The sequence below is a fragment of the Dendrobates tinctorius genome, unplaced genomic scaffold (assembly GCF_039654945.1).
Source record: "Dendrobates tinctorius isolate UK_male_01 unplaced genomic scaffold, ASM3965494v1 ptg000046l, whole genome shotgun sequence".
NCBI classification, from domain to species: Eukaryota; Metazoa; Chordata; class Amphibia; order Anura; family Dendrobatidae; genus Dendrobates; species Dendrobates tinctorius.
The window spans coordinates 15,403,774-15,427,207 of NW_027361714.1; the positions used below are offsets into that span (position 1 = coordinate 15,403,774).

The following is a 23,434-nucleotide window of genomic DNA, read 5'->3' on the forward strand; positions in this document are numbered from 1 at the left end:
TGTGTATGGCATGCAGTTTTGACGTGAACAGTTTAATAAAGGACAGTTTCCTAACTGAATAATTGAAATGAACCTGTGAAAAACCCATGTCATGTGGATGGTAACCTGTATGTTCTTTCTACAGCCATCGAGCGATAACACAGATCCAATTATTTCATGAGGCGAGTTTGTATCCGCAGACCATAAACTGAGCTCCATTCAGACAAAACAGGTGATTCTTCATCCATTTACTGCATCTAATCTGTATGAGATCCATCTTTATGCAGCAGCACTTTTTCACATTTACAAGGCCAGATATAGTTTCCTATAGAGCAGGGGTGTGCAATTAATTTTCCTGAGGAGCCACATGAGAGACTGTGACTGTTGTCGAGGGCCGAACCAATATGCCGAAATTAATTCCACTCAGTATTAATATTGTGAGAAGCAGCGACCGGAGTCATATGTGAGGGTCGCTATGAGTCCCCTAGAATGCGCTCAGAAGTGTATTAGATCCGCTGGAGTGCCCTGTTGTCTCAGCAGTGTGCCTGTGACTCACAGGGCAGAATAAAAGTGAGTTTGAGCCTGGTCAAGTTATTTGGACTAAGGAGTTTATTCAGGAAAACCCGGTATGGGCTTTTATTTTTGAAACGGACAGCAGGAAGGTTGTGGGGTCCGGTCCGTTTCCTCCAGCCCAGGTCTTATAAGTGACCTTTGGCCACAGATTGGAGAAGAAAAAAAACCCTGCAGAAAGGGTTTGGGTGTGTCTGTTCTGTTTTGCACAGAGACAGAGCAGTGGTCTTCAGAGCTCCCTGTGTGAGGCCAAGCTGAGCCAAGGTCTGGCACCCCTTTCATATCCGGGAAACGCGATCGCTCACGGCAACTGGCCACGGACTGTTTTGTTGCTTCCCGGCTGCGATCCGGAAGATACAGTTAGGTCCATATATATTTGGACAGAGACAACATTTTTCTAATTTTGGTTCTAGACATTACCACAATGAATTTTGGTAATGTTGTCTCTGTCCAAATATATATGGACCTAACTGTATATACCTGACAGGAGCCATATAGTCCATATCTACAATAATATATACCTGACAGGAGCCCGTACAGTCTATATCTACAATAATATATACCTGACAGGAGCCCATACAGTCTATATCTACAGTAATACATACCTGACAGGAGCCCGTACAGTCGTTATCTACAATAATATATACCTGACAGGAGCCTGTACAGTCTGTATCTACAATAATATATACCTGACAGGGGCCCGTACAGTCTGTATCTACAATAATATATACCTGACAGGAGCCCGTACAGTCTGTATGTACAATAATATATACCTGTTAGGAACCCATACAGTCTGTATCTACAGTAATATATACCTGACAGGAGCCCATACAGTCTATATCTACAATAATATATACCTGACAGAAGCTCGTACAGTCTATATCTACAATAATATATACCTGACAGGAGCTCGTACAGTCTGTATCTACAATAATATATACCTGACAGGAGCCCGTACAGTCTGTATCTACAATAATATATACCTGACAGGAGCCCGTACAGTCTGTATCTACAATAATATATACATGACAGGAGCCCGTACAGTCTGTATCTACAATAATATACACCTGACAGGAGCCCGTACAGTCTATATCTACAATAATATATACCTGACAGGAGCCCGTACAGTCTGTATCTACAATAATATATACCTGACAGGAGCCCATACAGTCTATATCTACAATAATATATACCTGACAGGAGCCCGTACAGTCTGTATCTACAATAATATATACCTGACTGGAGCCCATACAGTCTATATCTATAATAATATATACCTGCCAGGAGCTCATACAGGCTATATCTACAATAATATATACCTGACAGGAGCCCGTACAGTCTATATCAAGATTCAAGATTCAAAGCAGCTTTATTGGCAGGACTAAATACACATTAGTTTTGCCAAAGCAGGTGTACAGAAGGGAATAGGGATGTTGGGTAGGGGCTGTAGGAAAGGTGGATGGGGCAGATCCAGGATGGGGCTATAGAAGTCCATGGCATAGGGAAGGTGGATGGGGGCATGGGGGCAGATCCAGGATGAGGCTATAGAAGTCCATGGCATAGGGAAGGTGGATGGGGGAATGGGGAATATCCAGGGTGGGGGCCATAGAAGTCCATGGCATATCATAGTTCTCTTTCTCGCAGTCTATGGCATTCGCTCACATATTGCGCTGCTATCTCCACTGCTCTCTCTTCTTTCCCCAACAGGATATATGTTTTCTCTTCCTCCTTCATGGTGGTGAAATCCGGGAAGAGATGTGAGAGTCTCCTGAAGTGAGTGTCCCTCACTGCTGAGTACTTGGAGCAGTGTAGCAGGAAGTGGGTCTCATCCTCCAGGGCCTCCTGGTCACAGTGTTGGCACAGTCTTTCCTCCCTGGGCTTGTAGCTCTGCCTGTGTCGGCCAGATTCGATGGCCAGACTGTGGGCACTGAGTCTATACCGGCTCAGGATCTTGCGGTCTTTGGGGTCCGGGAGTTTCTCCAGGTATGGAGCCAGTCTGTAGTCTCTCTGTAGACTCTGGTACATGGTCAGTTTCTGTGAGCTGATGATGTCGTTCTTCCAGTCACTTACGTACCTCTCCTGGCCTTCGTCTACCATCTTCCTGATTCCGGCTTTTGTCAGGTTGTTGTGATTGGTGTTCTGGTTAGGTTGGGTTTGGGTGAGCTGTTCCGAGGGTCCTGGTTTTTCTGTTTCCCCTACATGTGTCAGGGCTTTATGGTGATGGGAGCTTGGATTGCTCCTATGTAGGTGAGCCGGAATGACAGTGCCCTCTTTAGAACCGTTAGGTGTAGAGGGAATCTGCCCAGCTCGGCCCGGCAAGCACTGTTGGAGGTGTTCCGATGGACTTGGAGAAGGTGCTTGCAGAATTCCAGGTGGAATATTTCTGTTGGGCTTGAATCCCATATTGACCAGTCTGGGTAGGTGTGAGGACCCCAGACTTCGCTGCCATACAGGAGGATTGGGGCGATGATAGAGTCGAAGATTTTTAACCAGACCCTCACCAGTGGCTTCAGATGGTAGAGTTTCCTTCGGATGGCATAGAAGGTTTTGCAGGTCTTGTCTTTCAGGGTCTCTATGGCTTGTTTGAAGCTCCCTGATCGGTGAATCTCTAGGCCCAGGTAGGTATATTTGTCCGTTCCTGTAAGGGCGCAGTTGTTGAGGATAAATGAAGGATGCTGGTCTGATTTTCTCTTTCTCTTCTGGAACACCATGATGTTGGTTTTCTTTAGGTTGACCGGTAGAGCCCAGGTGGAGCTGAATTTCTCTAAGATTTTCAGGTTGTCTTGGAGGCCTTTCTCGGTTGGTGACAGAAGCAGCAAGTCATCTGCATACAACAGGAATTTCACCTGCGCGTCGTGGAGGGTGAGACCTGGTGCTGTGGAAGATTCCAGAGTGGTAGCCAGCTCATTGATGTAAATGTTGAAGAGCGTTGGGCTTAGGCTGCAGCCTTGTCTGACTCCCCGGCTCTGCTGGAAATAAGCCGTTCTTCTGCCGTTCACACTCACACTACAGAGGTTCTCGGTGTAGGAGCTTTTGATAACATCATAGGTCTTTCCTCCTATTCCGCTCTCCAGCAGTTTCAGGAATAAGCCTGGGTGCCACACCGAATCAAAGGCCTTTTTAAAGTCCACGAAACAGGTGTATATCTTCCCGTTCTTTGTATTGTGGACGTGGCTCTGAATGAGGCTGTGCAGGGTGTAGATGTGGTCGGTAGTGCGGTGGTTTGGCATGAACCCTGCTTGGCTCTTGCTGAGGACGTTATGCTCGGTGAGGAAACTGAGGAGCCTTTTGTTCAGGATGCTGTTGAACAGTTTTCCCAGGTTGCTGCTGACACATATTCCTCTGTAGTTGGCTGGGTCATACCTGTCCCCATTCTTGTGGATGGGTGTGATGAGGCCTTGATTCCAGGTAGGAGGGAAGTAGCCGGCACTTAGCACAATATTGAAGAGTTTAACCATTGCGGCCTGTATTTCTGGTGGGCTGTACTTCAGCATTTCTGGTAGGATTCCATCCAGGCCACTGGCTTTTCTACATCTTATGGAAGAGATTCTCTCTGCTACTTCCTGTAATGTAATAGGTGCATCCACGGGGTTTTGGAAATTTTTTACTTTTTGCTCCATTGCTTTTAGTTTTGCCATTATGTTTTCCTGTTCTTGGCTTAGTTCTTCCTTTGGAATGTCTTTATAGAGGTCTCTGAAGTACTGGAGCCAGATGTTGCCATTTTGGATATGGATGTTGTTTTTCTTGTCTTTTGTGCCTATCTATATCTACAGTAATAATATATACCTGACAGGAGCCCATACAGTCTATAGCTACAATAATATATACCTGACAGGAGCTCGTACAGCCTGTATCTACAATAATATATACCTGACAGGAGCCCATACAGTCTATATCTACAATAATATATACCTGACAGGAGCCCGTACAGTCTATATCTACAATAATATATACCTGACAGGAGCCCGTACAGTCTGTATCTACAATAATATATACCTGACAGGAGCCCGTACAGTCTATATCTACAATAATATATACCTGACAGGAGCCCATACAGTCTATATCTACAATAATATATACCTGACAGGAGCCCGTACAGTCTGTATCTACAATAATATATACCTGACAGGAGCCCGTACAGTCTGTATCTACAATAATATATACATGACAGGAGCCCATACAGTCTGTATCTACAATAATATATACCTGACAGGAGCCCGTACAATCTATATCTACAATAATATATACCTGACAGGAGCCCGTTCAGTCTGTATCTACAATAATATATACCTGACAGGAGCCAGTACAGTCTATAGCTACAATAATATATACCTGACAGGAGCTCGTACAGCTTGTATCTACAATAATATATACCTGACAGGAGCCTGTACAGTCAGTATCTACAATAATATATACCTGACAGGAGCCCATACAGTCTATATAATAATATATACCTGCCAGGAGATCATACAGTCTATATCTACAATAATATATACCTGACAGGAGCCCGTACAGTCTGTATCTACAATAATATATACCTGACAGGAGCCCATACAGTCTATATCTACAATAATATATACCTGACAGGAGCCCGTACAGTCTGTATCTACAATAATATATACCTGACAGGAGCCCATACAGTCTATATCTACAATAATATACACCTGACAGGAGCTCGTACAGCTTGTATCTACAATAATATATACCTGACAGGAGCCTGTACAGTCTGTATCTACAATAATATATACCTGACAGGAGCCCATACAGTCTATATAATAATATATACCTGCCAGGAGATCATACAGTCTATATCTACAATAATATATACCTGACAGGAGCCCGTACAGTCTGTATCTACAATAATATATACCTGACAGGAGCCCATACAGTCTATATCTACAATAATATATACCTGACAGGAGCCCGTACAGTCTGTATCTACAATAATATATACCTGACAGGAGCCCGTACAGTCTGTATCTACAATAATATATACATGACAGGAGTCCATACAGTCTGTATCTACAATAATATAACCTGACAGGAGCCCGTACAATCTATATCTACAATAATATATACCTGACAGGAGCCCGTTCAGTCTGTATCTACAATAATATATATCTGACAGGAGCCCATACAGTCTATATCTACAGTAATATATACCTGACAGGAGCCCGTACAGTCTGTATCTACAATAATATATACCTGACAGGAGCCCATACAGTCTATATCTACAATAATATATACCTGACAGGAGCCCGTACAGTCTGTATCTACAATAATATATACCTGACAGGAGCCCATACAGTCTATATCTATAATAATATATACCTGCCAGGAGCCCATACAGTCTATATCTACAATAATATATACCTGACAGGAGTTCGTACAGCCTGTATCTACAATAATATATACCTGACAGGAGCCTGTTCAGTCTGTATCTACAATAATATATACCTGACAGGAGCCCGTACAGTCTGTATCTACAGTAATATATACCTGACATGAGACCGTACAGTCTGTATCTACAGTAATATATACCTGACAGGAGCCCATACAGTCTATATCTACAATAATATATACCTGACAGGAGCCCGTACAGTCTATATCTACAGTAATATATACCTGACAGGAGCCCATACAGTCTATATCTACAATAATATATACCTGACATCAGCCCATACAGTCTGTATCTACAAGAATATATACCTGAAAGGAGCCCGTACAGTCTATATATCTACAATAATATATACCTGACAGGAGCCCGTACAGTCTATATCTACAATAATATATACTTGACAGGAGCCCATACAGTCTATATCTACAATAATATATACCTGACAGGAGCCCTACAGTCTGTATCTACAATAATATATACCTGATAGGAGCCTGTACAGTCTGTATCTACAATAATATACACCTGACAGGAGCCCGTACAGTCTGTATCTACAATAATATATACCTGACAGGAACCTGTACAGTCTATATCTACAATAATATATACCTGACAGGAGCCCATAGAGTCTATATCTGTAATAATATATACCTGACAGGAGCCCATACAGTCTATACCTGTAATAATATATACCTGACAGGAGCCCATACAGTCTATACTATAATAATATATACCTGACAGGAGCCCATACAGTCTGTATCTACAATAATATATACCTGACAGGAGCCCGTACAGTCTATATATCTACAATAATATATACCTGACAGGAGCCCGTACAGTCTATATCTACAATAATATATACTTGACAGGAGCCCGTATAGTCCATATCTACAATAATATATACCTGACAGGAGCCCATACAGTCTATATCTACAATAATATATACCTGACAGGAGCCCTACAGTCTGTATCTACAATAATATATACCTGACAGGAGCCTGTACAGTCTATACAATAATATACACCTGACAGGAGCCCGTACAGTCTGTATCTACAATAATATATACCTGGCAGGAACCTGTACAGTCTATATCTACAATAATATATACCTGACAGGAGCCCTACAGTCTGTATCTACAATAATATATACCTGACAGGAGCCTGTACAGTCTATATCTACAATAATATATACCTGACAGGAGTCCATACAGTCTATATCTACAATAATATATACTTGACAGGAGCCCGTATAGTCCATATCTACAATAATATATACCTGACAGGAGCCCATACAGTCTATATCTACAATAATATATACCTGACAGGAGCCCTACAGTCTGAATCTACAATAATATATACCTGACAGGAGCCTGTACAGTCTGTATCTACAATAATATACACCTGACAGGAGCCCGTACAGTCTGTATCTACAATAATATATACCTGACAGGAGCCTGTACATGTATCTACAATAATATATACCTGACAGGAGCCCATACAGTCTATATCTGTAATAATATATACCTGACAGGAGCCCATACAGTCTATACCTGTAATAATATATACCTGACAGGAGCCCATACAGTCTATACTATAATAATATATACCTGACAGGAGCCCATACAGTCTGTATCTACAATAATATATACCTGACAAGAGCCCGTACAGTCTGTATCTACAATAATATATACCTGACAGGAGCCCATACAGTCTGTATCTACAATAATATACACCTGACAGGAGCCTGTACAGTCTATAACAGTCTATATCTACAATAATATATACCTGACAGGAGTCCATACAGTCTATATCTACAATAATATATACCTGACAGCAGCCCATACAGTCTGTATCTACAAGAATATATACCTGACAGGAGCCCATACAGTCTGTATCTACAATAATATACACCTGACAGGAGCCCGTACAGTCTGTATGTACAATAATATATACCTGACAGGAACCTGTACAGTCTATATCTACAATAATATATACCTGACAGGAGCCCATACAGTCTATATCTGTAATAATATATACCTGACAGGAACCTGTACAGTCTATATCTACAATAATATATACCTGACAGGAGCCCATACAGTCTATATCTGTAATAATATATACCTGACAGGAGCCCGTACAGTCTATATCTACAATAATATATACCTGACAGGAGCCCATACAGTCTGTATCTACAATAATATATACCTGACAGGAGCCCATACAGTCTATACCTGTAATAATATATACCTGACAGGAGCCCATACAGTCTATACTATAATAATATATACCTGACAGGAGCCCATACAGTCTGTATCTACAATAATATATACCTGACAGGAGCCCGTACAGTCTGTATCTACAATAATATACACGTGACAGGAGCCTGTACAGTCTTTAACTACAATAATATATACCTGACAGGAGACCGTACAGTCTGTATCTACAGTAATATATACCTGACAGGAGCCCATACAGTCTATATCTACAATAATATATACCTGACAGGATACCATGCAGTCTATATCTACAATAATATATACCTGACAGGAGCCCATACAGTCTGTATCTACAATAATATATACCTGACAGGAGCCCGTATAGTCTATATCTACAATAATATATACCTGACAGGAGCCCGTACAGTCTATATCTACAATAATATATACTTGACAGGAGCCCGTATAGTCCATATCTACAATAATATATACCTGACAGGAGCCTGTACAGTCTATATCTGCAATAATATATACCTGACAGGAGCCCATACAGTCTGTATCTACAATAATATATACCTGACAGGAGCCCGTACAGTCTGTATCTACAATAATATACACCTGACAGGAGCCCGTACAGTCTGTATGTACAATAATATATACCTGACAGGAACCAGTACAGTCTATATCTACAATAATATATACCTGACAGGAGCCCATACAGTCTATATCTGTAATAATATATACCTGACAGGAACCTGTACAGTCTATATCTACAATAATATATTCCTGACAGGAGCCCATACAGTCTGTATCTACAATAATATATACCTGACAGGAGCCCATACAGTCTATACCTGTAATAATATATACCTGACAGGAGCCCGTACAGTCTGTATCTACAATAATATACACGTGACAGAAGCCTGTACAGTCTGTATCTACAATAATATATACCTGACAGGAGACCGTACAGTCTGTATCTACAGTAATATATACCTGACAGGAGCCTGTACAGTCTATATCTACAATAATATATACCTGACAGGAGTCCATACAGTCTATATCTACAATAATATATACTTGACAGGAGCCCGTATAGTCCATATCTACAATAATATATACCTGACAGGAGCCCATACAGTCTATATCTACAATAATATATACCTGACAGGAGCCCTACAGTCTGAATCTACAATAATATATACCTGACAGGAGCCTGTACAGTCTGTATCTACAATAATATACACCTGACAGGAGCCCGTACAGTCTGTATCTACAATAATATATACCTGACAGGAGCCTGTACATGTATCTACAATAATATATACCTGACAGGAGCCCATACAGTCTATATCTGTAATAATATATACCTGACAGGAGCCCATACAGTCTATACCTGTAATAATATATACCTGACAGGAGCCCATACAGTCTATACTATAATAATATATACCTGACAGGAGCCCATACAGTCTGTATCTACAATAATATATACCTGACAAGAGCCCGTACAGTCTGTATCTACAATAATATATACCTGACAGGAGCCCATACAGTCTGTATCTACAATAATATACACCTGACAGGAGCCTGTACAGTCTATAACAGTCTATATCTACAATAATATATACCTGACAGGAGTCCATACAGTCTATATCTACAATAATATATACCTGACAGCAGCCCATACAGTCTGTATCTACAAGAATATATACCTGACAGGAGCCCATACAGTCTGTATCTACAATAATATATACCTGACAGGAGCCCATACAGTCTATATCTGTAATAATATATACCTGACAGGAACCTGTACAGTCTATATCTACAATAATATATACCTGACAGGAGCCCATACAGTCTATATCTGTAATAATATATACCTGACAGGAGCCCGTACAGTCTATATCTACAATAATATATACCTGACAGGAGCCCATACAGTCTGTATCTACAATAATATATACCTGACAGGAGCCCATACAGTCTATACCTGTAATAATATATACCTGACAGGAGCCCATACAGTCTATACTATAATAATATATACCTGACAGGAGCCCATACAGTCTGTATCTACAATAATATATACCTGACAGGAGCCCGTACAGTCTGTATCTACAATAATATACACGTGACAGGAGCCTGTACAGTCTTTAACTACAATAATATATACCTGACAGGAGACCGTACAGTCTGTATCTACAGTAATATATACCTGACAGGAGCCCATACAGTCTATATCTACAATAATATATACCTGACAGGATACCATGCAGTCTATATCTACAATAATATATACCTGACAGGAGCCCATACAGTCTGTATCTACAATAATATATACCTGACAGGAGCCCGTATAGTCTATATCTACAATAATATATACCTGACAGGAGCCCGTACAGTCTATATCTACAATAATATATACTTGACAGGAGCCCGTATAGTCCATATCTACAATAATATATACCTGACAGGAGCCTGTACAGTCTATATCTGCAATAATATATACCTGACAGGAGCCCATACAGTCTGTATCTACAATAATATATACCTGACAGGAGCCCGTACAGTCTGTATCTACAATAATATACACCTGACAGGAGCCCGTACAGTCTGTATGTACAATAATATATACCTGACAGGAACCAGTACAGTCTATATCTACAATAATATATACCTGACAGGAGCCCATACAGTCTATATCTGTAATAATATATACCTGACAGGAACCTGTACAGTCTATATCTACAATAATATATTCCTGACAGGAGCCCATACAGTCTGTATCTACAATAATATATACCTGACAGGAGCCCATACAGTCTATACCTGTAATAATATATACCTGACAGGAGCCCGTACAGTCTGTATCTACAATAATATACACGTGACAGAAGCCTGTACAGTCTGTATCTACAATAATATATACCTGACAGGAGACCGTACAGTCTGTATCTACAGTAATATATACCTGACAGGAGCCTGTACAGTCTATATCTACAATAATATATACCTGACAGGAGTCCATACAGTCTATATCTACAATAATATATACTTGACAGGAGCCCGTATAGTCCATATCTACAATAATATATACCTGACAGGAGCCCATACAGTCTATATCTACAATAATATATACCTGACAGGAGCCCTACAGTCTGAATCTACAATAATATATACCTGACAGGAGCCTGTACAGTCTGTATCTACAATAATATACACCTGACAGGAGCCCGTACAGTCTGTATCTACAATAATATATACCTGACAGGAGCCTGTACATGTATCTACAATAATATATACCTGACAGGAGCCCATACAGTCTATATCTGTAATAATATATACCTGACAGGAGCCCATACAGTCTATACCTGTAATAATATATACCTGACAGGAGCCCATACAGTCTATACTATAATAATATATACCTGACAGGAGCCCATACAGTCTGTATCTACAATAATATATACCTGACAAGAGCCCGTACAGTCTGTATCTACAATAATATATACCTGACAGGAGCCTGTACATGTATCTACAATAATATATACCTGACAGGAGCCCATACAGTCTATATCTGTAATAATATATACCTGACAGGAGCCCATACAGTCTATACCTGTAATAATATATACCTGACAGGAGCCCATACAGTCTATACTATAATAATATATACCTGACAGGAGCCCATACAGTCTGTATCTACAATAATATACACCTGACAGGAGCCTGTACAGTCTATAACAGTCTATATCTACAATAATATATACCTGACAGGAGTCCATACAGTCTATATCTACAAGAATATATACCTGACAGGAGCCCATACAGTCTGTATCTACAATAATATACACCTGACAGGAGCCCGTACAGTCTGTATGTACAATAATATATACCTGACAGGAACCTGTACAGTCTATATCTACAATAATATATACCTGACAGGAGCCCATACAGTCTATATCTGTAATAATATATACCTGACAGGAACCTGTACAGTCTATATCTACAATAATATATACCTGACAGGAGCCCATACAGTCTATATCTGTAATAATATATACCTGACAGGAGCCCGTACAGTCTATATCTACAATAATATATACCTGACAGGAGCCCATACAGTCTGTATCTACAATAATATATACCTGACAGGAGCCCATACAGTCTATACCTGTAATAATATATACCTGACAGGAGCCCATACAGTCTATACTATAATAATATATACCTGACAGGAGCCCATAGAGTCTGTATCTACAATAATATATACCTGACAGGAGCCCGTACAGTCTGTATCTACAATAATATACACGTGACAGGAGCCTGTACAGTCTTTAACTACAATAATATATACCTGACAGGAGACCGTACAGTCTGTATCTACAGTAATATATACCTGACAGGAGCCCATACAGTCTATATCTACAATAATATATACCTGACAGGATACCATGCAGTCTATATCTACAATAATATATACCTGACAGGAGCCCATACAGTCTGTATCTACAATAATATATACCTGACAGGAGCCCGTACAGTCTATATCTACAATAATATATACTTGACAGGAGCCCGTATAGTCCATATCTACAATAATATATACCTGACAGGAGCCTGTACAGTCTATATCTGCAATAATATATACCTGACAGGAGCCCATACAGTCTGTATCTACAATAATATATACCTGACAGGAGCCCGTACAGTCTGTATCTACAATAATATACACCTGACAGGAGCCCGTACAGTCTGTATGTACAATAATATATACCTGACAGGAACCAGTACAGTCTATATCTACAATAATATATACCTGACAGGAGCCCATACAGTCTATATCTGTAATAATATATACCTGACAGGAACCTGTACAGTCTATATCTACAATAATATATTCCTGACAGGAGCCCATACAGTCTGTATCTACAATAATATATACCTGACAGGAGCCCGTACAGTCTGTATCTACAGTAATATATACCTGACAGGAGCCCATACAGTCTATATCTACAATAATAAATACCTGACAGGAGCCCGTACAGTCTGTATCTACAATAATATATACCTGACAGGAGCCCGTACAGTCTATATCTACAGTAATATATACCTGACAGGAGCCCATACAGTCTATATCTACAATAATATATACCTGACAGGAGCCCGTACAGTCTATATCTACAATAATATATACCTGACAGGAGCCCATACAGTCTATATCTACAATAATATACACCTGACAGGAGCCCGTACAGTCTATATCTACAATAATATATACCTGACAGGAGCCCATACAGTCTATAGCTACAATAATATATACCTGACAGGAGCCCATACAGTCTGTATCTACAATAATATATACCTGACAGGAGCCCATACAGTCTATATCTACAATAATATATACCTGACAGGAGCCCGTACAGTCTATATCTACAATAATATATACCTGACAGGAGCCCATACAGTCTATATCTACAATAATATATACCTGACAGGAGCCCGTACAGTCTATATCTACAATAATATATACCTGACAGGAGCCCATATAGTCTATAGCTACAATAATATATACCTGACAGGAGCCCATACAGTCTGTATCTACAATAATATATACCTGACAGGAGCCCATACAGTCTGTATCTACAATAATATGTACCTGACAGGAGCCCGTATAGTCTATATCTACAATAATATATACCTGACAGGAGCCCGTACAGTCTATATCTACAATAATATATACTTGACAGGAGCCCGTATAGTCCATATCTACAATAATATATACCTGACAGGAGCCCGTACAGTCTGTATCTACAATAATATATACCTGACAGGAGCCCGTATATTCTATATCTACAATAATATATACCTGACAGGAGCCCGTACAGTCTATATCTGCAATAATATATACCTGACAGGAGCCCATACAGTCTATATCTACAGTAATATATACCTGACAGGAGCCCATACAGTCTATATCTACAATAATATATACCTGACAGGAGCCCGTACAGTCTATATCTGCAATAATATATACCTGACAGGAGCCCATACAGTCTATATCTACAGTAATATATACCTGACAGGAGCCCATACAGTCTATATCTACAATAATATATACCTGACAGGAGCCCGTACAGTCTGTATCTACAATAATATATACCTGACAGGAGCCCGTACAGTCTGTATCTACAATAATATACACCTGACAGGAGCCCGTACAGTCTGTATGTACAATAATATATACCTGACAGGAACCTGTACAGTCTATATCTACAATAATATATACCTGACAGGAGCCCATACAGTCTATATCTGTAATAATATATACCTGACAGGAACCTGTACAGTCTATATCTACAATAATATATACCTGACAGGAGCCCATACAGTCTATATCTACAATAATATATACCTGACAGGAGCCCGTACAGTCTGTATCTACAATAATATATACCTGACAGGAGCCTGTACAGTCTATATCTGCAATAATATATACCTGACAGGAGCCCATACAGTCTGTATCTACAATAATATATACCTGACAGGAGCCCGTACAGTCTGTATCTACAATAATATATACCTGACAGGAGCCCATACAGTCTATACTATAATAATATATACCTGACAGGAGCCCATACTGTCTGTATCTACAATAATATATACCTGACAGGAGCCCGTACAGTCTATATCTACAATAATATATACCTGACAGGAGCCCGTACAGTCTGTATCTACAATAATATACACGTGACAGGAGCCTGTACAGTCTGTATCTACAATAATATACACCTGACAGGAGCCCGTACAGTCTATATCTACAGTAATATATACCTGACAGGAGCCCGTACAGTCTGTATCTACAGTAATATATACCTGACAGGAGCCCGTACAGTCTATATCTACAATAATATATACCTGACAGGAGCCCGTACAGTCTGTATCTACAATAATATATACCTGACAGGAGCCCGTACAGTCTATATCTACAGTAATATATACCTGACAGGAGCCCATACAGTCTATATCTACAATAATATATACCTGACAGGAGCCCGTACAGTCTATATCTACAATAATATATACCTGACAGGAGCCCGTACAGTCTATATCTACAATAATATATACCTGACAGGAGCCCGTACAGTCTATATCTACAGTAATATATACCTGACAGGAGCCCATACAGTCTGTATCTACAATAATATATACCTGACAGGAGCCCATACAGTCTATATCTACAATAATATACACCTGACAGGAGCCGTACAGTCTATATCTACAATAATATATACCTGACAGGAGCCCGTACAGTCTATATCTACAATAATATATACCTGACAGGAGCCCGTACAGTCTATAGCTACAATAATATATACCTGACAGGAGCCCATACAGTCTGTATCTACAATAATATATACCTGACAGGAGCCCATACAGTCTCTATCTACAATAATATATACCTGACAGGAGCCCATACAGTCTATATCTACAATAATATATACCTGACAGGAGCCCATACAGTCTATACTATAATAATATATACCTGAGGAGCCCATACAGTCTGTATCTACAATAATATATACCTGACAGGAGCCCATACAGTCTAGCATCTTCACCAGTAAGGCGGCTAGACTGTATGGGCTGCAGTTAGGACCTGGAAGGAGCCCATACAGTCTAGGCTCAACCATGGAGAATGAAACACAGGGGGAAGAAGAAGGAAGTGACATCACACCAGAAGAGGGAGACAGAAGGGACAAACTTCATGGAAAGGGAGGATTTCAGCTATGCAAAACACAGGAACACATAGCAACAATAAACAATATGAGAGACTGCAATACAGCATGTAAGATGTACAAGACAGTCTGTAAAATGTCTCATGCAGGAGACATAACAATTATAATGATATTATTGATAATTATATTATTCTTTCAACGTTCTTTTTATTGAAAAATTTTGCAAGTAGCAAACAGTGGTTGAGAACACAATCAATTCCGTACTAAAAATAATAGCACAAATATTCAAAAGAGACTGTGGCGCCCCTGAGGCTCAGTCGCCACAGAGGTACTGCACCTTCTCCTAAGGTGTAGTGCCCCACCAACTAGGTAAGTTGGGAACTCCTTTCCACACTCCAACACCTGCACCCACACACAGAAGAGAAGGAATCTGGAAAAAAAAATGTGTTACAGAGAATAGCACTTTGAATTGAGAATTGCACTTAGAATTAAAAATTTTAGATAGAATTGTTTGTAACGTTCAAGATGAGTACCTCCTATTCTAGGAAGATTAGTATAAGAAAAGTTTGTTATGCATTACAAAATTTTTGTATGTTTCTTTGCTGTCTACTTTGCTGTCTTGCAGCCCGCGGACGTGCTGTGTTTAACGGGGGGTATGTGGCGCCCCTGAGGCTCAGTCGCCACAGAGGTACTGCACCTTCTCCTAAGGTGTAGTGCCCCACCAACTAGGTAAGTTGGGAACTCCTTTCCACACTCCAACACCTGCACCCACACACAGGATAGTTCAGCAATGGACCAGATTGCGGCTCCATGATTAGAGGATAGCAGAGCACCTTCCGTGGGTCCTTGCTTCGTAACACGAGATGTGCTGGGAGGTGGGTGGAGTTAGATATAAAAGAGTGGGAATGTTTAGGATTGGAGTTCAGTTCAGTCTGGAGATCAGTCAGACAGGGAGTCAGAGTCAGAGAGCAGGCTGACAAGAGGTCAGCCTGAGGGGAGCTCAAGGCGGAGGAAGACAGTCAGTCAGGCGAGGCTGAGGAATGGTCTTAGTGGAACGAGCTCCCTAGGAAAGGAACAGAAGGAGAAAGACGTAGAACTGCAACCCAAGCGCGGAACGAAGGAGTAGGAGAACAGAGAGGAGTTGTGGGTTGGAAGAGGAACCCTGCCTATAGGTTCTCAGCGCAAGGTCGGGGCCCGGTCCCCGAGGTGGTATGGACACTTATGGTTCTGCAGCAGACACCAGTGGAGTAGTTGGCTGTAAATGCACTACTCCCATCCAAGACTTGGGACACAACAGCAACACGGATAGAGAGCCGGGATCCAGGAGGTCCCTGATCAGGCTACAGCTGTCTGTCATACAAGTAGAGTTGTTAGGAACATCTGACAGGAGGAACTTCAGAGTAACCACGGTACTGGAGCTCTTCACACTAAAAGGCGCAATAGCGGAGTCGCTCAGGAAAGGTACATGTTGGCGGAGTGTTGGAGAGGAGAAGCCTAACTGGCCCGGGAGGTTGGTTAAGTCTCTGCCCCGGAAGACACGGCATGGAAGCGGGCACCAGTGGTTACCAAGAACTGTGAGTAAAGCGTTGAAACTGCAAGCCCTGGTGTCCTCCATTCCTTCTCGCGTCCGCCAGCACTGCTACATTCCCTGCGGCGGACACTACACCATCAAGGTGTCCCCACATCTACACTGCCCTGGGACAACAGCCATGCCTCTGGAGGGCTATACCACCATTGCTGCATCCCACCATCTGTCCCAGAGGATCTGTCTGCAGCGTCGGCTTAAAATCTCCCTTGCCGAACACCACAGGTGGCGTCACAAACTATTCTATTTCATCACATAAACTATATCACAAACCACCATTACTTGGGCGCCCAGGGCCACGGACCGGGTCACTGCTGCTGTGACACATTCCCCTGATACCGGCCCGGTACCGAGTACCCCACAGCCCTGGGACAGGGGCGACCCAAGATAGGAAAAGTTATTTTGTATGTCAGATTTTCAAATACTGCAAGCAAAAGAATAACAGACAGTTGCAGATTTCAATTTTTGTTGGCGAGGAGATAACAAGAGACTAGGAAAGGGAAGACGGGGTAGGATCAAAGGGGCAGGTAGGCAAGTGGTGAAGAAGGGAATTGGGAATGGGGGTAGCACCTTCGGATATGTGTCTGATAAAAAATTACAGTGTAATTACTGAGTGAAAGAATGTTTGCGTCCTAAATTGGGACCAATCTCTCCAAATATTATTAAATTTAGCCAAACTATGATTTACTCTTGCTGCTAGTTCTTCTACGTAAAAAATTTGATCAATTTTTGAGTAAAGTTGTTGTGTAGTGGGTGTGACTGCGGTATTCCAGTTTATAGGGATCAAAGATTTCCCGGCTGCCAGGATAAATTGAGCTAATTTGTTCACTTCTTTATCTTTCTGCTAGAGTGGAAAATTTAATAAAACATTTTCTGGATTCAAAATGGCGCGTTTGCCCAGTAGTTTGCGTATGGTTGTGGATACTTTTTTCCAAAAGCGTTGAAGCGCCAAACAAGACCACCATATGTGTATATAGCTGCCATCGTTTTCTCCACATCTCCAACAAAAATTGGCGTGGGCTCCCGCACAATTTTCTGCGCCAGAGGGGGAAAGCTGATGGCCGGGGGTCAATATTTGTAGCCTGGGAAGGGGGTAAGACCCATGGCCCCTTCCCAGCCTATGAATATCAGCCCGCAGCTGTCTGCCTAGCTTTTACTGGCTATTAATATAGGGGGACCCCCCCAAAAAAATGATGTGCGATCCCCCTAAATTTTATATTCAGAAAGGCTACGCAGACAGCTGCGGGCTGATACTCATAGCCTAGGAAGGGGCCATGAATATTGCCCCCTCTCTGTCTACAAATACCAGCGCGCAGCCACCCCAGAAATGGCACAATTCTGGCACTTAGCCCCTCTCTTCCCACTCCCGTGTAGCGGTGGGATATGGGTAAAAAGGGGTTAATGTCACCTTGCTATTGTAAGGTGGCATTAAGCCCGGTTAATAATGGAGAGGCATCAATAAGACGCCTATCCATTATTAATCTTTTGAAAGGGTTAAAAAAACACACACACATAAGAATAAAGTATTTTAATTAAATAAAATAACACGTTTTCTCATTTTTGTTGATCTCCCAGATCCAGCGACGCCCTCAGTCTCCTATAATAAAAAATAAAAAATAAACCAACCGTATACTCCCTGTCTGATCAGTCCAACTAATAACGAGTGTCCCACGACAATCTCCCCTATAGAACAGTAACATCAGGTGATGTCACTGCTCTATAGGGTCTCCCAGTGATGAACTGACAGGAGACAATGGCTCCTGCAGTGCAGCACTGAGATTACCTGAGTTCAGGGTCTCACTTTACAGCAATGCTGCGTGAGAATTACATTTAGGGTTAGGGTCAATCACTGATGGTTGCAAATTATTCCATTAGAGTGTGCGATTAATTTTTGCTACTTATCTTCTCTGGAAAGGCAGCCAGATAGGATCAAGGAAACGTTTTGGGTCCGTTATCCTTCAGGATCTGCGGCAGCTGGCCTGGGACACTGTCTGTGAGGTGCTGGAAGGGAAGGGAAGTAAAAAGCAGCACTGAGGAGACGGCCAGGGAAGGCACATACTGACAGTTCTGGAAAAGGTGTTTCCTATCTATCTGGAAGTTGGCTGGATTCCTCACCCGGAGGACGTAGTACCAAGCGGTCATCTGTGCTCACCAGAACTGTGAGTAAAGCTTTGGAACTCCATTCAGCTGTGTCTCTGCCTTCTTTCTGTGTCAACTTCTCAGAACTGCTACATCCCTTGCTCCACACTACATCACCATCATCTCTCTCAACATCTTTCATCTGCCCTGGGACTAAGTTCTGCCTGTGGAGAGCTACTTCAACTCTGCTGCATCACACCATCGGTCCCAGAGGATCTGCATTGCAGCGCTGGTCGCCTCTGACCAGATACCACAGGTGGCATCACAAACTCTTTACTATAAACTCTTTATTTCTCATCCCCTGTAAATATACCCCTTTTATTGGATGCCCAGGGCCATGGACCAGGTCTTCGCCGCTGTGACACTGCCCATTTAAGGAAGTGGCCCAGTACCGAGTACCCCACGGCCCTGTCGGGCACTCCAATTTGGCATCATGAGCAGGATATCGACACCCGGTGTCACCGAGTCCTGTGTGCCTTAGATTTGACTGAACTGAGAAATGACAACCCAAAATGTGCAAAGGAATAGATTTATTGAGCTATGATTGTGACTGTAAAGATGGCTGCTATGCTGGTCCCACGAGGTGTGCAGTGAGGCATGCCGTCATGGGCAGTACCCAAGAAAGAGCGTGAAACAGAATGAACTTCCCATACCTGTACTTCTATGGAACTGCGTCATGGCCGACAACGAGAGGGGTCCGTATTCTGGCCTGGTATGGTGGCAACGGAAAAAGACACCGCCCCCAGGGGGTGGAGAGAAACTCCATGGCGGGAAAGAGAGCGGAGAAGAAGCCAGTACACTAGGAGGCCATGATGGAGAATGGAAGGAGGCCTGCGGAGTGTGGTGGAGAAACACAACCTTCTCCCGACTCTATGGAATCAGGCTCCGGCCCCTTGGAAGACCTCAACCTGGTGAAGCTGGAGCAAGAAATAGAGGCGCTGAACAGGAGTCTGCATCAGCAGCAGTCCCTGCTTGCACTGTGGAGACAGGCTGCCCAGGAGGAGTCCGTCAGATTGGTACCAACGTCACCGGTACCCACTGCCAGTCCCCATGTACCATCACCACCGGTACCCATCATCAGTTCCCAGGTACCATCCTCCCCAGTACCCGCTGCACCAGTCTCCCTGTCACCGGAGTCTGAAAAAGATGACCGCGGCCCTGGAGGAACAGGTATGATCGCCGCCCCTGGGACATGGGATGCCCTACTAGACCCCATCGGGTTACCACCGACCCCAAAGTCCGGCCAGGTCATGATGGATGTTGTCTGGGACCGGAAAGTTGCACCAGGGGGGGTATCTTGGAACCTGTCCCCATACCGTGGTCACCTCCCACAGCATGCAGCAGGCCGTAGATCCCCAGTGGGGATGAACGGGGAGCAGATGTCATGGGGTTCCCCATCTCCACAGAGGAGTTCTGCCGCAGGCAGATAGTGAAATTTGAGCAAGAAGAAAGGAAACGGCAGAGGCAGAAACTGGCCCTGGCAGAGCCGGACCTCAGAGGCAAGATCCAGGACCGGGGTGAGCATCTGGAGGACTGCAATCCAATGGGTTGGGGCAGAGTCCTCAGCTTTGACCTCGACAGGGGGTTTGGATTCATCCAGGACTCCAGAAAAGCTCCCGACCTGTTTGTGAACAGGCGGGATATAGAAGCACACCTCATCCGAGGACACCTGGAGCGCGACCTGTTCCCTGGGGAATACGTTTCGTTTACCTGCCATTTTTGAGACAGGGGATGGTATGTGCTCCATGTCTGCAGGATACCTTCCGAGTTGATAGCTCCACAACACCACCAGGGGATGATAGCAACAGCCACAGCTCCAGTAGCAGCTCTGTCAGCAACCTCAGCCATGGCAATATCACCAGTGCCACACGCAGCAGCAGTGACACCAGCTGCAGTAAGGCAGACCGTTCCCCAGGCTGCAATTGTCCCACAAGCAGCAGCCATTTCACTACCACCTCTGACAGCGGACCTGGAGGAGCAATTCTCAGATGAAGCTCCGTAGGCAGTCTACACTCAGGCTGCTACAGCAGTTGTCATGCGTCCACACCGCAGCGGCCCTGAGGTTCTTCCCTGGAAGCAAGGGAATCAAAGAGCGTTCATATAACCAGGAGGTTGTACCATACAGCCCCATTGAAGTGAACAGAACTGAATTAATAATTGCACATAGTTAACCCCAGGAGGGTTCAGCAAGTTTTACCTGATTATGTTTCTTATAGGATAAGTCACAGAACTGAGGAGATCATGAACACTGAGTGATCCGGACACTCCATTTGTAAATAGTTCAGCGCCTATTAAGGTGCTCCCTCTTGATTTTACACTTCACTTTTAGGATGATAAGATTCCATCATTGCACAAAAATCAGAGACCTGAAGAAAAATCTGTTTGGTGTGGCCGAAGGTGAGGTCTATGGGGAAGACCAGTTACGTCCTCCAGCCCACCCAGGACCACAGTTGGAGGTTTGGAGCGGGTCCTCCACTCAGCACAAGGACACTTGAAGATACCCCGGCTGGGACAGTATCTGCCATTTTCCTCAAATAATGACAGCTTTTTATTGCAACTGTGGTGTGACTGGTGGTCGCGTGGTTAATGGAAGGTATGTGTCACGGGGATGGCAGCTCCCTGTGATGTAGCCAGGAGTGTTTTCTTAAGTAGTTGTTGTTCACATTTGGGTCTGGGCTATGGGCAGCTTTGAGAGTTGGGAGGGTCAGGCTACCCATGTGCCACACACTGTTGTGAGGGGGCTCACTGTACCCCGTTTTGGCTGAAGATATGTGTGTGGTTGTGAATCTGCAGGACCTGTGACTAGCCATGTGATTGGTAACTGGGAGTGGTTACAGGCTATCTAAGGAAGGTGTGTTCATGGCCGCAGCTATAATGAGGCGATTTGAGCCAGCTGCTCAAGCGGCAGGCAGCAGGGGGCGGCATTATGCGCTCCACTACCCGCAGCACCTTCAATTTAGCCTCTGCACACTAGTGCTGCGTGCAAGAGGCTTGTAATTGCGGAGGTCACAGGAGAGAAGGAGTCAGGGTCCCCTGATCATGTGACCCCTGACTCCTCCCCTCCTGTGACCTCATCACAGGTCCTGTGGCACAGCTCTCGGTGTGTGCAGCCGGACTCTGCTGTGCTGGTTGCCATCGTGCTGGATGAGTAAGTTTATGTGTGGGGTCAGCCACATGTGTACGAGGTGTAAGGAGCAGAGCCGTGTGTGTGTACGAGGTGTCCGGAGCGGAGCCGTGTGTGTGTACGAGGTGTCCGGAGCGGAGCCGTGTGTGTGTACGAGGTGTATGGAGCGGAGCCGTGTGTGTGTACGAGGTGTACGTTGCGGAGCCGTGTGTGTGTACGAGGTGATCGATGCGTAGCCGTGTGTGTACGAGGTGTACGGAGCGGAGCCGCAAGTGTGTGAGATGCACGGAGCGGAGCCGCACGTGTACGAGGTGTATGGTGCGGAGCCGTGTGTGTATGAGGTTACAGAGCAGAGCCGCACATGTATGAGGTGCACGGTGCAGAGATGTGTACGGAGTGGAGCTGTGTGTGTGTACGGAGCAGAGCCGTGTGTGTGTACGGAGCGGAGTAGCGCATGTGCGAGGTGTATGGAGCGGAGCCGTGTGTGTGAGATGTACGGAGCGGAGCCACATGTGTACGAGGTGTACGGAGCAGAGCCGCACGTGTACGAGGTGTACGGAGCAGAGATGTGTACGGAGTGGAGCTGTGTGTGTGTAGGGAGCAGAGCCGTGTGTGTACGGAGAGGAGCAGCGCGTGTGCGAGGTGTACGGAGCGGAGCTGTGTGTGCGAGGTGTGTGGAACCACGTG

General features: G+C 43.3%; 1 long non-coding RNA gene across 1 annotated transcript in view; it reads left to right on the forward strand.

Annotated features, from left to right (window-relative positions):
* LOC141089370 (uncharacterized) overlaps positions 1-23,434 on the forward strand; it is an 81,853-nt gene that overhangs the window by 1,313 nt on the left and 57,106 nt on the right. Inside the window, exon 2 of the long non-coding RNA XR_012232262.1 lies at positions 125-211. This is a non-coding gene — a long non-coding RNA (uncharacterized lncRNA). The remainder of the gene's footprint in view (positions 1-124; positions 212-23,434) is intronic.